General features: G+C 40.5%; 1 long non-coding RNA gene across 2 annotated transcripts in view; it reads right to left on the bottom strand.

Annotated features, from left to right (window-relative positions):
• The window catches only part of LOC120373637, a 32,310-nt gene extending 19,863 nt beyond the window's left edge, over window positions 1-12,447 (bottom strand). Inside the window, exons 1-3 of one of the 2 annotated variants that reach the window (XR_005585615.1) lie at window positions 12,384-12,447; window positions 9,628-9,814; window positions 5,681-5,803 (exon numbers count right to left, since the gene is read on the bottom strand). This is a non-coding gene — a long non-coding RNA (uncharacterized LOC120373637). Of the gene's footprint in view, window positions 1-5,680; window positions 5,804-9,627; window positions 9,815-10,286; window positions 10,453-12,383 lie in introns of those variants that run through there. The other variant, XR_005585614.1, reaches the window with a different exon arrangement.
• Window positions 12,448-12,821: the final 374 nt, after the last annotated feature.

The following is a 12,821-nucleotide window of genomic DNA, read 5'->3' as shown; positions in this document are numbered from 1 at the left end:
TGCCCTAAGGATGTATCTATGTACATTTCTTCTTTGTCCTTCTTTCACACTTTTTACTCATCACTTTCATCCAACAGCTTTTCAAAGTGATGAACTTTGAGGGTTTTTTAATATATTGCCTTTTCTTGGTCTCTTTGCTTTATTTCCACATCTGTAAAATGGGCCTATTTTCCTATTTCACAGAGGGGTAATTGTGAAGCTAAATACCTTAAAGATTGTGAGGTGCTCAGATGCTGCGATGACGGTCATGTAAGTACCATAGATTATGTATGTAATGCTAAGATGTCTGTATTGTGTAAAACAGACTTTAAACATGTAAAATCGGGATAACAATATTTACTGACATTAATGGAATGCAATGAGGCCTAATTAATGTTTGTAAAGGTCTTCACTAGCGATTGATTGAAAAGCATTAAGGCTCTGATTTGACAAGCCACTTATGATAGGACTGAAGCATATCTTTAGTAGCTTTGCTGAATCATGGCCTTTAAGAGCAAAGTATTGTGAGAAGGATTGTTGCTTTTTAAGTTCCTACACTACAGATTATATTTTCCATTGTCTGTTTTATCAGTTGTACCCATCACTCTACTATGTAAGGCTCAGTTCAAAATAATCCCTCTTCTGCACAGCATGTAAGCATGCACTTTAACGTTAAGCAAGCGACTCAGTTCCATTGAAGTCCAAAAGATGAAAGCACATGGTAAGGTGCTGTCGTGAATAAGGATAGACTTACGAATGTGCCTAAGAAGTGCTTTCCTTTAGCAAGGCCTAAGTACTATGTCTAACCAACCCATATGCAATATTCCAGTATATTTCAGTAAAGACTGAGCTTTTGTTGAAGGGAAAAATCTCTGGAGTGTTCATTTTAAGAGATCTAAGAACACGGTGAAGTTATAACATACAAGTTCAGTAGCCCTTTGAGAGAGAGTGAAATAGAAAAAGGCAAATCTCTGCATATGGGAGATATCAAGAATTTAAATGGCACTTTCCAGCATTGTGTTGTAATGTTTCTACCCATGTGTTAACATTTGTGTAAGTATTTGAGTGACACAATATACAACCAATTAATTTAATACTTTTTTTGCAAAGAGGGGTTTGCTGCATCTCTTATCTACTGCTATGGAAAGGCTATTGAAAAACTAATCCTACTGCACACAGATCCTCCTGCAGCCAGTTAAAATAAAACCCTGGTTTTATTACAGGGAGTGGCATGCCCATGTCAGAATTCCAGATTCCAAAACCCTCTAGACTTGCATTAAAAATACGGATTTACCCCTCCACTCCCCAATGTGGCATAAAAGCCTGGAGATGTTTAGCATCAAATAAGCTTTTAGTGACCTGTTTTGAACACGCTAGAGCTTATAGCTGGCATGTTGAGTTACCAAAATGCCTAGAGAAGACCCAAGCAGAAAAAGTTGTGGTATAAATGTTAATGGGCCAAATTCAAAATGAGTCTAAAGTATAGAAGAAGTCAAAGAAGGTTTAACGTAAGCCTTTCCAGCCCTCTCAATAGGTATGTTATAGCAGCTTGTGTTCCTTAAGACATATGTCCTTATTTAGGGCCAGGCTGAGTCTAACAGAGAATAAGATGCTAGCTACTCCAGAGGTGTAGGGAACAAGTCCAACTTCTTCATGTCAGATGAATTTCAGTGTAAGTGCACTGCAACACAAATTGGATGGAAGAGTTTAAACCGGAGAGGGATAGCTCAGTGGTTTGAGCATTCGCCTGCTAAACCCAAGGTTGTGAGTTCAATCCTTGAAGAGGCCACTTAGGGATCTGGGGCAAAAATTGGTCCTGCTAGTGAAGGCAGGGGGCTGTACTCGATGACCTTTCAAGGTCCCTTCCAGTTCTAGGAGATTGGTATATCTCCTATTATTACTTGTCTTTAGTAATTCAGAATGTATGAATTTATACCTCAGGGGGATATCTAGGTAGCACTGTGGGCTACCTAATGTTTCCTGAATAAGCAGCAGCAGTCAAAGCTATGTGAGGAGGCTGTATTAAGAATCTATAATAATATAAGCAATAGCTCTCTTGAGAATAATATATGATGCTATTCAGGTGTTCTTTAACTCATCTGCTACTACAAGAACAAGGAAGCATTCAGCTATAAAAGGAAACGTTTAAAACAAATAGAAGGTAGTGTTTATTTTATAAAAACAATTCGTTATCTCTCAGCTATTACGCTGGCAAACAGCATAGTGAGATTATAATAAGGATTGGACTTTTATGCAAACAAAATCAAGCTGCAGTATTTGGATAAAAATTGTAAGGACCATCAGTCCGCATGCTTCAGTAAATAAAGAGATCACCACTTGGAGTCAGTGGGTTAAATTTTGCTTTCACCGACAGCACTGTATACCTGGGGAAATTTCACTGATTTAAATGGAGTTACTCCATCTCCCCACTTCTACGTGGTGTAATTAGATGCATTTGGGGGTTTGCACATCTGCTCTAGAGCAGCCCTTATTAACTACTTTTAGAGACAGGATACTGGTATAGAAAGATTATTGGCCTCATCAGGAATGGCAGTTTAGATGCTTCTGTGGATATATTCAGAATCCAAGATACAACTCACTTGATAGAGATTTCAGGACAAAGAACAACCTAGGGATAATCATGGTACCTATTTCTTACGGAGTGCTTTTCATCAGTAGATCTCAAAACACTTTATACAGGAGGGCAGTAACATTATCCCCATTTTATAGATGGATAAACTGAGGCATAGAGAGGGATATGACTTGCCCAAGGTCACTCAGCAGACCAGCAGCAGAGCTGGGAATAGAACCCAGGTCTCCTGTTTCCCAGTCCAGGGCTAGACACTCTGCCTCTCTAAGTAGCACACATTTTCCTTCATTGACCAGCCTCTCATTCGTGCTGTTAATGGGAACGTTCACATTTTAAACATTTAATGAATGCTTCTAAATATTTTGCATATTTATAGGAAGGATGTATCATCCAGCCATTGCAATTATCCTAGTATAATTGTGTACTATTTCTTTCCTTCGGTGGTTCAGAATATTTGACATCTTTATGTACGTATGCTCTGTAGTGTTGTGAAGACAAAACACAGTCACTTTAAATCTATCTTCAGAGCCACTGTGGTGTCAGTAATCAATAACATCGGACGACTGTTTGCCTTATGCCAAATACACTCAAACATTAGGAATGCAGAATGGGGCAGAAACTTTAACATGAACAGCTTTCATCAAGACTCCATACCGTGGAGCGAGCAAGCAGAGTATAAGCCTTGGTTCCCACATGCTGTTTCCACTGCACGAATGTTTTTAACTGTATGTGACTTTTTACTGAGCTGCAGCCCTCCCTTGTCTGAACAGCTGGCAGACCCCAACATTTGGCCATAGTCACCTGTCCCTAGCAATCAGTGTAAATTGATCTCTGCAGCGGCACTGATGCTGTGGCCTAAACTTACTGCATTAATTATGCTCGCCCTGAGCTTACAAGCTTTTGGAGCTATTTTAAACATAAAATTTGCAAGCTTGTAAACCACGCAGCTGTGCACCTTGCACAGCTTGTACTTACTTTGAGAGTGCCAACTCCTGCCCTCACTGAAGTCATTGTCAAAACGTCCACTGACTTCACAAGGACCAGGAATTGCTCTAAGGAAAGGAATGCTGTTTCCAGTTTATTGAATGCATGTCAGGCACTGCTTGAATTTTAAGCATGGTGGAGAGGTTCCGAATATCCTACACTGCTGTGTGTTATCAGTGATAACTTGTGGCCTGTGAATGTGAAATATTAAACAGACAGTTGCCCAAGACCTGCACAATTACTTCACAAGTAAAACACAGCTCTTATGGTTATGCCAAAGAGGTGAGAAGACCAAGGAAGCTTTCTGCTCCATTTTTACCCTTGTACAATCTCAGGGCATTGTCACAGTCTCAGACAGCAAATCTAACACCTATTTATGAGCTGCTCCTTGATGGAACAAGCATGTGCTGCTGACCTTTCTCAAAGGTGGTAGAGAAATTGTGTTGATCCTGGAGGTGTTGTGCCTGCTGGAATGTTTCCAGAAACTTCATCTGGGCTGATAGCCATCTACTCCATCCCGCCATGGGCTGTGCCTTAAAGACATCATTCGAACCATTGTTTGTGGACAAATGTTCTCTATCTTGGTTCTGTGATTGATTGTCTTTGATGCAAATGTGATCATCTTGTGGTTATGGTAGATCTGTATGGTAAAAGTGGCAAACTAATTTGCTAAGCAGTGATGTCTTAATGCAGCTGAAATATCTTTAAGGTCCCTGCAGCTCTGCCGTGCAGAATTGGGAATATGTGACCTGAAGCCAAAGACTGAAAATATCTCCAGAATTTTTTTTAGAGTTTGATCCAGAGAGTTTGGGACTTTAATGGGGGGAAAAGGTTGTACTTTACTAGATCAACCCCCCGCCCCAAAATCCCAAAGCAATACACATTTCCCATCGTAGCTTCTTCTTGTGATATGGGTCCAACATCGATGCATAAAATATTTTCTTTTATTTACATTTATCTGAACCTCAACAAATGTCCAGTTTCTATTTGGCCGAGTTTTGTGGAAAGGCCAGAATTGTTTTTTTTCCCATTAATCTGTAACACTTGCTAAACTAATGCCTGAGTGGCAAGAAAGATTGTACTGCATTCCTTGTTACTTAAAACAAACATATAAATATTTGAATATATTAGTGCTCTGTACAAATCTGCCAGAGGGATTTTGTTTTTAAATATGTGATCTTAAATCAAGCTGTAGGAGAGTTCTTCACAGCCTTAACAAAATAAATGATATTGAATCTTCAAACAGAAACAAAAAGAGTTTCTTTTAATAGAAACCTTCTGTTTCAAGTTTTCTTTATGGCAGTCTTGAGAGATTATGTAGAAAAGCAAGAAGGGTGAGTTACTGCTGGAAAAGCATCAAAAAGAACCTATCTAGTGCCTCGAGAATGAGGAATATTGATGTGCATTACAAGATCTGTGACTAAAAGAGAGCTCCAGCAGAACACTCACATGTATGTTGCCATCTTCTTTGCTAATATGTCTCAATATACTGCATGGAGAACTTCACTGACTTGATTCTAAACATTTCACTCTTTGTTTTTAGAGAAATGGTCTTTAGTTGATCCAAGGCACACTCCATTCAGATGCCTCTAGAAGAAGCCTGAAAGCCAATGTTTTCAAAGCTAGGTGCCTATAGCTAGGCCCTAGGGGAGTAGGCAAAAATGGGATTTTAATATCTATTCTTTGCCTTTGAGAATCTCTCCTCCGATCTCTGTATAGATTTCACTTAATAAATAAGTGCCCTGACTTTCTGAGGTGTTGAGTATCCAGCACTCCCACTGAAAGAGAGAAATGTTTACAAATGGAGTCAGTGAAGTTCTCCAGGCAACACTCCAAGTACAGTGGAATTACCAACATGGCAAAACAGACAACAGTCAATGCTAGAGCCTTTTCTTAGTCACAAATCTTCTTACGCTCATTAATATTCCCCAGGCACTTGGACAGACTCTTTCTGCTGCTGTTCTGGCGTGAGATCAGTATGTCTAACATCATCGCTTGACTTCAAGCAGAGCCACACAAGGGTTCTGGACACACCATCCTGCTGAGTATATCTGTGCATTGTTTGTTTCTTATCTTGCTTTTGTCAAACTATGGCTTCTCCATTCTGCTGTGATGAAGGCATTGTACCTTGTAATCAGATTTCGGCTTTGTAGATCCAGCGACACATCTCCCTTCACAGACAAAGGCAGACTTCAAAGTTTCTGTCAAAGTGTGTACATGCAGAGGCGCTCCCTCTCCCACTACTAACACCTGTATAATTAAGTTCGGTAGAATTTGTTTTTTGCTTTTTTTTTTTAACTGTCTACTGATAACATTGATGATCATTAAGCTTTTTTTATCAACTTTTACATTTTCACAGTTGCAGGAAACTGGGGGTGGGGGAGGAGGAGGAGGGGTCAGGCAATAATTATTTAATGACAGATATTGAGATTCCAAAAGTTAAAGCTTTATAACTGTCTATATCATGTCAAAATATACAAAATATCTTAAATCCCACTCAAAGTCCTCAAGTAGCATTTTTCTTACTTTTTCTAGTCTGTACCTTTCAATTATCTATAATTTTTTTTTGTCTGTGTACGGTGAAATCCACATTTACTCACACCTCTCAATAATAAATAAATCCTTCCAAGCTTATGTATGATGCTATACTGGCATGCAGGGCTATCTGGGCCCTGCATCTGGCCAATGGGAAACTTCCCTGGCATAGGCACTGCATAGGGCTGCCATGGGTAGAAAACATTGGTATGTGTAGCATGCTGGGGCAAAGCCAGGATGGCGGTGGGTTGCAGAGGAGTTCCTGTAGTGCATGCCACTGTAGAGATTCTGGGCAGCTGTGGGTTGCGGAGACTAATAATAGGTAGCAAAGGTAGGGCTGCCCGAATATACTGCTTCTAGCCACTGACCTGTTGCTGCTAGTGCAAGGGACATGACTGAAGAAAAGAGGATGAGTCTGGGTCCTCTCTAATACCTTGGTGATCTCCAGGTGCCAGAATACCCTCAGAGCTGCTCTGTTTCACCAAACCAGAGCAGAACCCAGATGCTTTCTGGATCAGTCCAGTGCAAATGTGATGTGCAGCCTTTATTTCCTGCTGCTCTGAGTACAAAGACATCAACACTGTATACTAGCGAGGTGTAAATCAGTGGTGGGGAGGCGTTTGGAATTTGCAAATTTACTTTCTGCCACAGTCAAATGACTGATATGGAAAATGAGAGTGTGATAGGGATAAACTAAACCTCAGTCCCAAACTTTGGGAAAGTTTTGATCTGGATCTGAACTAGGTGTTTTGGGCTCTTTTCTGAATGCAATATTTACCAGTGGATCATTAAAAACATTGTAACATCCTACTCGTGCAACGCTATTCATTTCATCCTCTTTCCTAAATTAGACTCTGTGCTACTGGTATATTTAAACTGAAAAGGATGGTGGGGGTGTTGGGTGAATGGATCCAGAAAATATTCCATCGCTAACTTCTGTAACGGCTCTAAATAGAAATGTACCATACTCTGCAGAAACACATGAAATGTCAATCCAAATAGTGCTGTCATTCATGAGAAAATCAGTGACACTGTGGTAATCCTGTTTCTAAAACTGCACTAATTATATAGCTTCAGCCTTCATCTATTTTTTCCATTTTTGTGGAGGAACAGCAGATATTTTAGAGTCATCCAGAACAACCTGTCAGAGTGGAACCTCCCATTTAATGTATCATAGCTGACGTGCTGTCCTTTTGGTTATGTAACTGGAAGGATATAACGTGGCTTAAAGGAAAACAGAGGATGGGCTAATAAATGAACTTTTGAAGAAAGTACACTGAGGGCCTGATCCTTCGCTTCAAATCATCATATGGAGCTACACTGATTTACAGCAACTGAGGATCTGACCAATATCAATCAAGTGCATCAGGTCCTAATTACTGTTTACTGTGAATAATAAGGGCCTTTCTGAATCGTACTTGCATGGGAAGGACCTGGCCTGTGTATTGAGTAATGAAGGAAAGAGGAATGTCTCAGAAAACCTTGTTCATGTCTTTATCGGTTACTGTATGAAATAACATCTCAAGGTCTTCATAGGATAGAACCACTGGCTGATATTGTGGCCAGGCTTCACTTATATGTACAACCTTGAAATATAGATCGTTCTCTCACATCAGAGCTGTCTGGTAAATGGGCCTCTCATTTAATTCTGTAGTATCTCTTTTGATTGGAGTTTCAGTATTGCGTTGCATGAAGCATCAAGAGTCATTCGTTTGATAAATGAAAAAATGTTTAAAATGGATCAGGTTGCAATGGCATTTATGTTGTAGGTGTCTTTATAAATCATCTCAACTGCTCTAAAGACATTGCCAGATTAATTTATAAGTGTCCTCAATATTGATGCTCAAGGGTTACAGCAAATCTGTGACTTGTTGAAGGGTTAGGTCAAATGGTAGGTTATTAGTGAACTATCAAAGGGAAAAATTAATAGACCTGCTACCCAATGATACAAAATAACACAAATAATGTATGACTGGTGCATTCCAAGGATTGTCACTTGCTTGTAGCTGGTGCTAAAACAAAATCAAGAGAAACCTTGAACAATTAGGACATAAACAAGGTTGACAGTGGCTCACTTAATGGCAAAGATTGCGGCAACTGAGTTATCTAGACTAATTTAAGTAGTAGACACTCTGTGTCCACAGTGCACCGTGACTACTACTCAATGTGATTGCACATGTGTGGAAGTACTTTACTATCTACAGTGAATTTTTCCCCCTCCTCATGTCACCATGATCACTTCAGTTTAAAACAAAAAATTCTCAAATATCAGAGGCCAGATCCTCAGCTGCTGTAATTCAGTGCAGCTATATTGACTGCAATGGATCTATGCACATGATAAAAATTAAGCATGTGCTTACGTGCTTTGCTGCATCTTGCAGGACTTTTCTGCATATTTCCTGTAAGGTTGGTTGGAGGAGGATGCACATTTTCCTTAAGGACATCACATTCCAAACTCCCCACAGGCATGGATGCCGCTTATTTGCTTGTGCAACTTTAGTTGACTTCTGAGCTAATAGTAAGTCAATAGGAGCTTTTGCCATTGATTTCAAAGGGAGCAAGACACATCTAGTGTCAGAACATCTGGCCCATGCTGTTTCTTGTATTGCACCTGCAGTGCTGTAACTACACACTAGCATGTAAAACCTTTCCCAGTTAAAAGCTCCCTTTTCTTCACTTGCACCCTTATTGGGTCCATGTGGCTGCAGCTACTGTTTGCCTTGAAACATTAAATGCCACACCTGCCAAGCATATGCTGAGGTGACAATACAAACTTAAACGGCATTTGAACAGATGTAAAATTCCCTTATCCCACCCCACAGCTAGTCAGCATCCTTTGTGACAATATAGATCAGATTAAGATAAACTATATGGAACAACATGCTATTTGTCTGCCTCTAAAACACAATTCTCATTGAGAGACCTGATGAAATCTAGTTAGTTACCTTTGAAGGCTGAGTTTCCCAAAATGTTGCCTGTCCCCATTTTGCACTGAGTTCTTGCCTGCCCTAGCCATGAATCAGCCCAGTGTACTCTTAGTAATTGTTAAATGTATCATAGGTACTTATGGCCCCTGTTACCACAGTCTCTGGGCACCTCACATTCTTTAATGTATTTATCATCACAAAACCCCTGTGAGGTAAGGAAGGTCTATTCTCCCCATTTTACAGGTGGGGAACTGAGGCACAGAAAGACTAAGTGATGTACTCAAGGGTCATAGTGGACATCTGTGGCAGTGCAAGGAACTGAATGTGGCTCTCCCGAGTCCCAGGCTGATATTAATTGGTTATCACTCATTCACTGGCAGCCCTGATATTTTTGATTTTCTGAATTCAGCACTTTTAGAAATGATTTTCTCTTTACACTTTGTACTAAAATGAAGAAACTGCCCTTTCATGTGGGATACACTCAAAATAGTATTTAAGGATATACAGACACAAAGGGAAAGGTCTGAACAAAGAGCGGAAAGGAGAAAAGCTTCAAATGATTTAGCTGTATCTTTGCTGACTGATAACTGATAGCTGGCCTGCCAGACTTACCAGGAGGTGAGTAAGCATGATCAAAAGTAGCCCCCTTCTTCTTTAGTCAAGGCATATCATTCTTGTGAGCTAAAATCCTTTCCACACTGCTGTCTGGGCTCCACATTAACCTCTCTCTTTTCTGAGGCTGGACAGGACAGTTTAATTATAATGTTGAATGATTCTCAAGAAAAATTATAGGAACATGCTGGGGGAGAAGGAGATAGTGAATAAAATCAGCATGAGAAAAAATGCTGGGGGGTTTATGCTCCCTTAGTAGTAGTTGTGTTCAATCAAAATGAGCTAATTTTACTCACTGACTACTTGCAGAGGATCTTCTTCTGGCACTTGATCCTGCAAGGTGCTGAGCACTCTGGCCCAGATTCAATAAAGCAATTAACTTCAACCACATAGTTAATCCCATTAACTTCAGTAAGAGTCTATGCACTTAAAGTTGTTACCTCTTCCAGCAAGAGCTGTGAGGACAAAAGATAGGATCTGGAATGGGTTATTATGCGTCCTGTTCTCCATCCTTTCACCTCTTCTGACTCAAATCCATTTGACCCTCTACAACTAAAGTTATCTTCCTTGCCCACTGCTCTGATCATGTCTCACCATATTCTTCAGTCCCTCCATTGGCTTATCTTATTCCACAAGAATTTCAAACTCTTGGGTCTCACCTTCAAGGTTCAGCACAATACTGCTCTGGCCGACAGCTTCTCCGTTTCCTGTCACACACTCATTCATACATTACATTCTTACAACTCTGCCTGCCCACCACTTATTTTCAGTAAAGACACAGCCCTAGTAAAACAAGGCAGCTGTTGTTTTAACTCAGATACTCAAAATAACCCCAGGGATGATTATGCAGTAAGTGGCCTGGGTTAAAGGTACAACTGGCCTGTCTTCAGAAGGATTGTGATAGAGGCTGTGCCTTCACTAAGGGAAAAAGGTGACTTTTTAACCTCTGTCACAATCCTTCTGAAGATAGGTCAGTTGTAGTTTTAACCCATGTTAGCTGGTTGAGGTAAACCTCTAGGCAGAACTGTACCAATAAAAAAAGGACGTTAACACCTATTAACAAGCATTAATTGAAATTAATTCCTTGGTGCACTTTCCTATAAAGCAAATATCCTTCTTAACTGTAGCTCTAAGTGGTGCTAGCTGCAATGTTTGTGTTAACTCAAAGGTCACTTTGAAACTGTCTCCCTTAGTCACTTCCAGGCAATATCTCATGCAGACTTATCAGAGCCGTGTCCTCTTAATAAGACAGTTGAATTGCCCTGTGTAAAGCAGGGTACTTTCCAATTTGTGCCCTTAGGGTTCTACAGTTGATTTTGCAGGAAATATGCTACAGGGATATTAGAGAAGAACAAAGGCAAATTGTGATTCTGGTGTATAATCATTGCCAAAGCCTCTTATGCCCCTTCTCATTAGTCAGCTATGACTGCATTTCCCAATATCCCAATGCTATGAGCAAGTTATTTTGTTTAAAGAATGAATTGAAGGCCTGATTTGGTTTATCTGAGATTCACCCACCTAAGCATTGATAATGTCTCATTTTGATCAGTTTCACCTCCTTTGTGTATTTCAAGCACATCCTTTGAGCGCCTAGGTCTCACATTCTTAAAACTTTAGAAGAACAGAGAGTTGTTTTGTGCCAGATACCTAACTCAGGTGTTTTTGTATGTGTGCGTTTGTTTAAGCGATAACTGGGAATTTCTCTGATGCAGAAATCAATGCGAGTCTATTCAAATACCTTTCTACATGTTTTCTTTTCTAGAGCTAATAATGTTTTTATAAAGAGACAGCTTAAATCAGCACCACCTCTGTTAAAATAAACAAGAGCTACAGAGAAAGCAAAATTCAATGTTGAATTTCCTGCTTATAAAGTCATACCACTCTGAAAGTTACTATGCTCAGAAAGTTCCTCAGTCTATGTGAGTAGAGGTAAGTTCAGTCTATCTGAGGGTATGTCTACACTACCCGCCGGATCAGTGGGTAGTGATCAATCTATCGGGGATTGATGTATCGCGTCTCATCTAGATGCAATAAATCGATCCCCAAACACGCTCCCCGTCGACTCCAGAACTCAACCAGGATGAGAGGCGGAAGCCGAGTCGACGGGGGAGCAGCAGCCGTTGATCCCGCGCCGCGAGGATGCGAAGTAAGTCAATCTAAGTCGATCTAAGATACATCAACTTCAGCTATGCTATTCTCGTAGCTGAAGTTGCATATGTTAGATTGAGTCCTCCTACCCCCCAGTGTAGACCAGGCCTAAGAAGCTGCAAAACTCTGTAACACTCAGGTGAAATTAAGTAAACTGACCCCATTGCCAGCCAAAAGAAGAGTCACTTTCAGTGACTTCTGCAGTACCTGAACCTCTCATAGATGAATAAGATAGTTCATTTACATTACTGGAATAAGAGAGAACATCTTGCTAACCTTTTAAGAGGCTCTCATATAATTTATTTACTACAAAGCGCATAGCTTTTAATTATAATGGGCATGGCTTATCACTCTTGCAGTGCCAACTCGTAACCTTGTGTTAACATTTCCCTTAAATTGGCCTTTTAAGTTTGCAGTGTTAAACCTCACCAAAGCCAAGCTATCCCACACAATGATGACTATAACAATACCTAGCTCTCATAGACTACTCTTGAACTGGAAACCTCAAAGCAAATTTTATAAAGGTCAGTATCTCGATTCCCCATTTTATAGACAGGGAACCAAAACACAGAGAGACGCAGTGAGTTGCCCAAGGTTATCTAACATACCAATTACAGAGCCAGGTATAAAATTCAGGTCTTCTAAATCCCACTCCAGTGTCCTATCTAATGGACACAGCAAAACAAGCTGGTGGTGCTAGGGGCGCAAGCCCGCGGCGCGCGGGGCAGCAGGGGGGGGGGGGGCGGGCCTGCCTGCCGCATGCCTGCGGGGAGGTCCACCAGCCCCCGGGACGACTGGACCAATGGACACACTGCCTAATAAACAAACAGTCTCCTATGGAGACAGAACTTTCAATGCATCCAATCAAATGACCTGCTTCACACTTTAGCCATATTAGATTTGTTCAGGGAACAATTGAAGCAATGAGTATAAATTAATTTTATAAATGCCAAAGGCCAGATCCTCAACTGTGGTAAATCAGCATAGCACCACTGAGTTCAATGGAAACTGGCCATTTATCCCAGCTGAGGATCTGACCGTTAATA

This window comes from Mauremys reevesii, linkage group 10 (assembly GCF_016161935.1).
Source record: "Mauremys reevesii isolate NIE-2019 linkage group 10, ASM1616193v1, whole genome shotgun sequence".
Lineage (NCBI taxonomy): Eukaryota > Metazoa > Chordata > Testudines > Geoemydidae > Mauremys > Mauremys reevesii.
The sequence above is the reverse complement of the archived record's forward strand: the minus strand, read 5'-3'. Positions and strand labels throughout refer to the sequence as shown.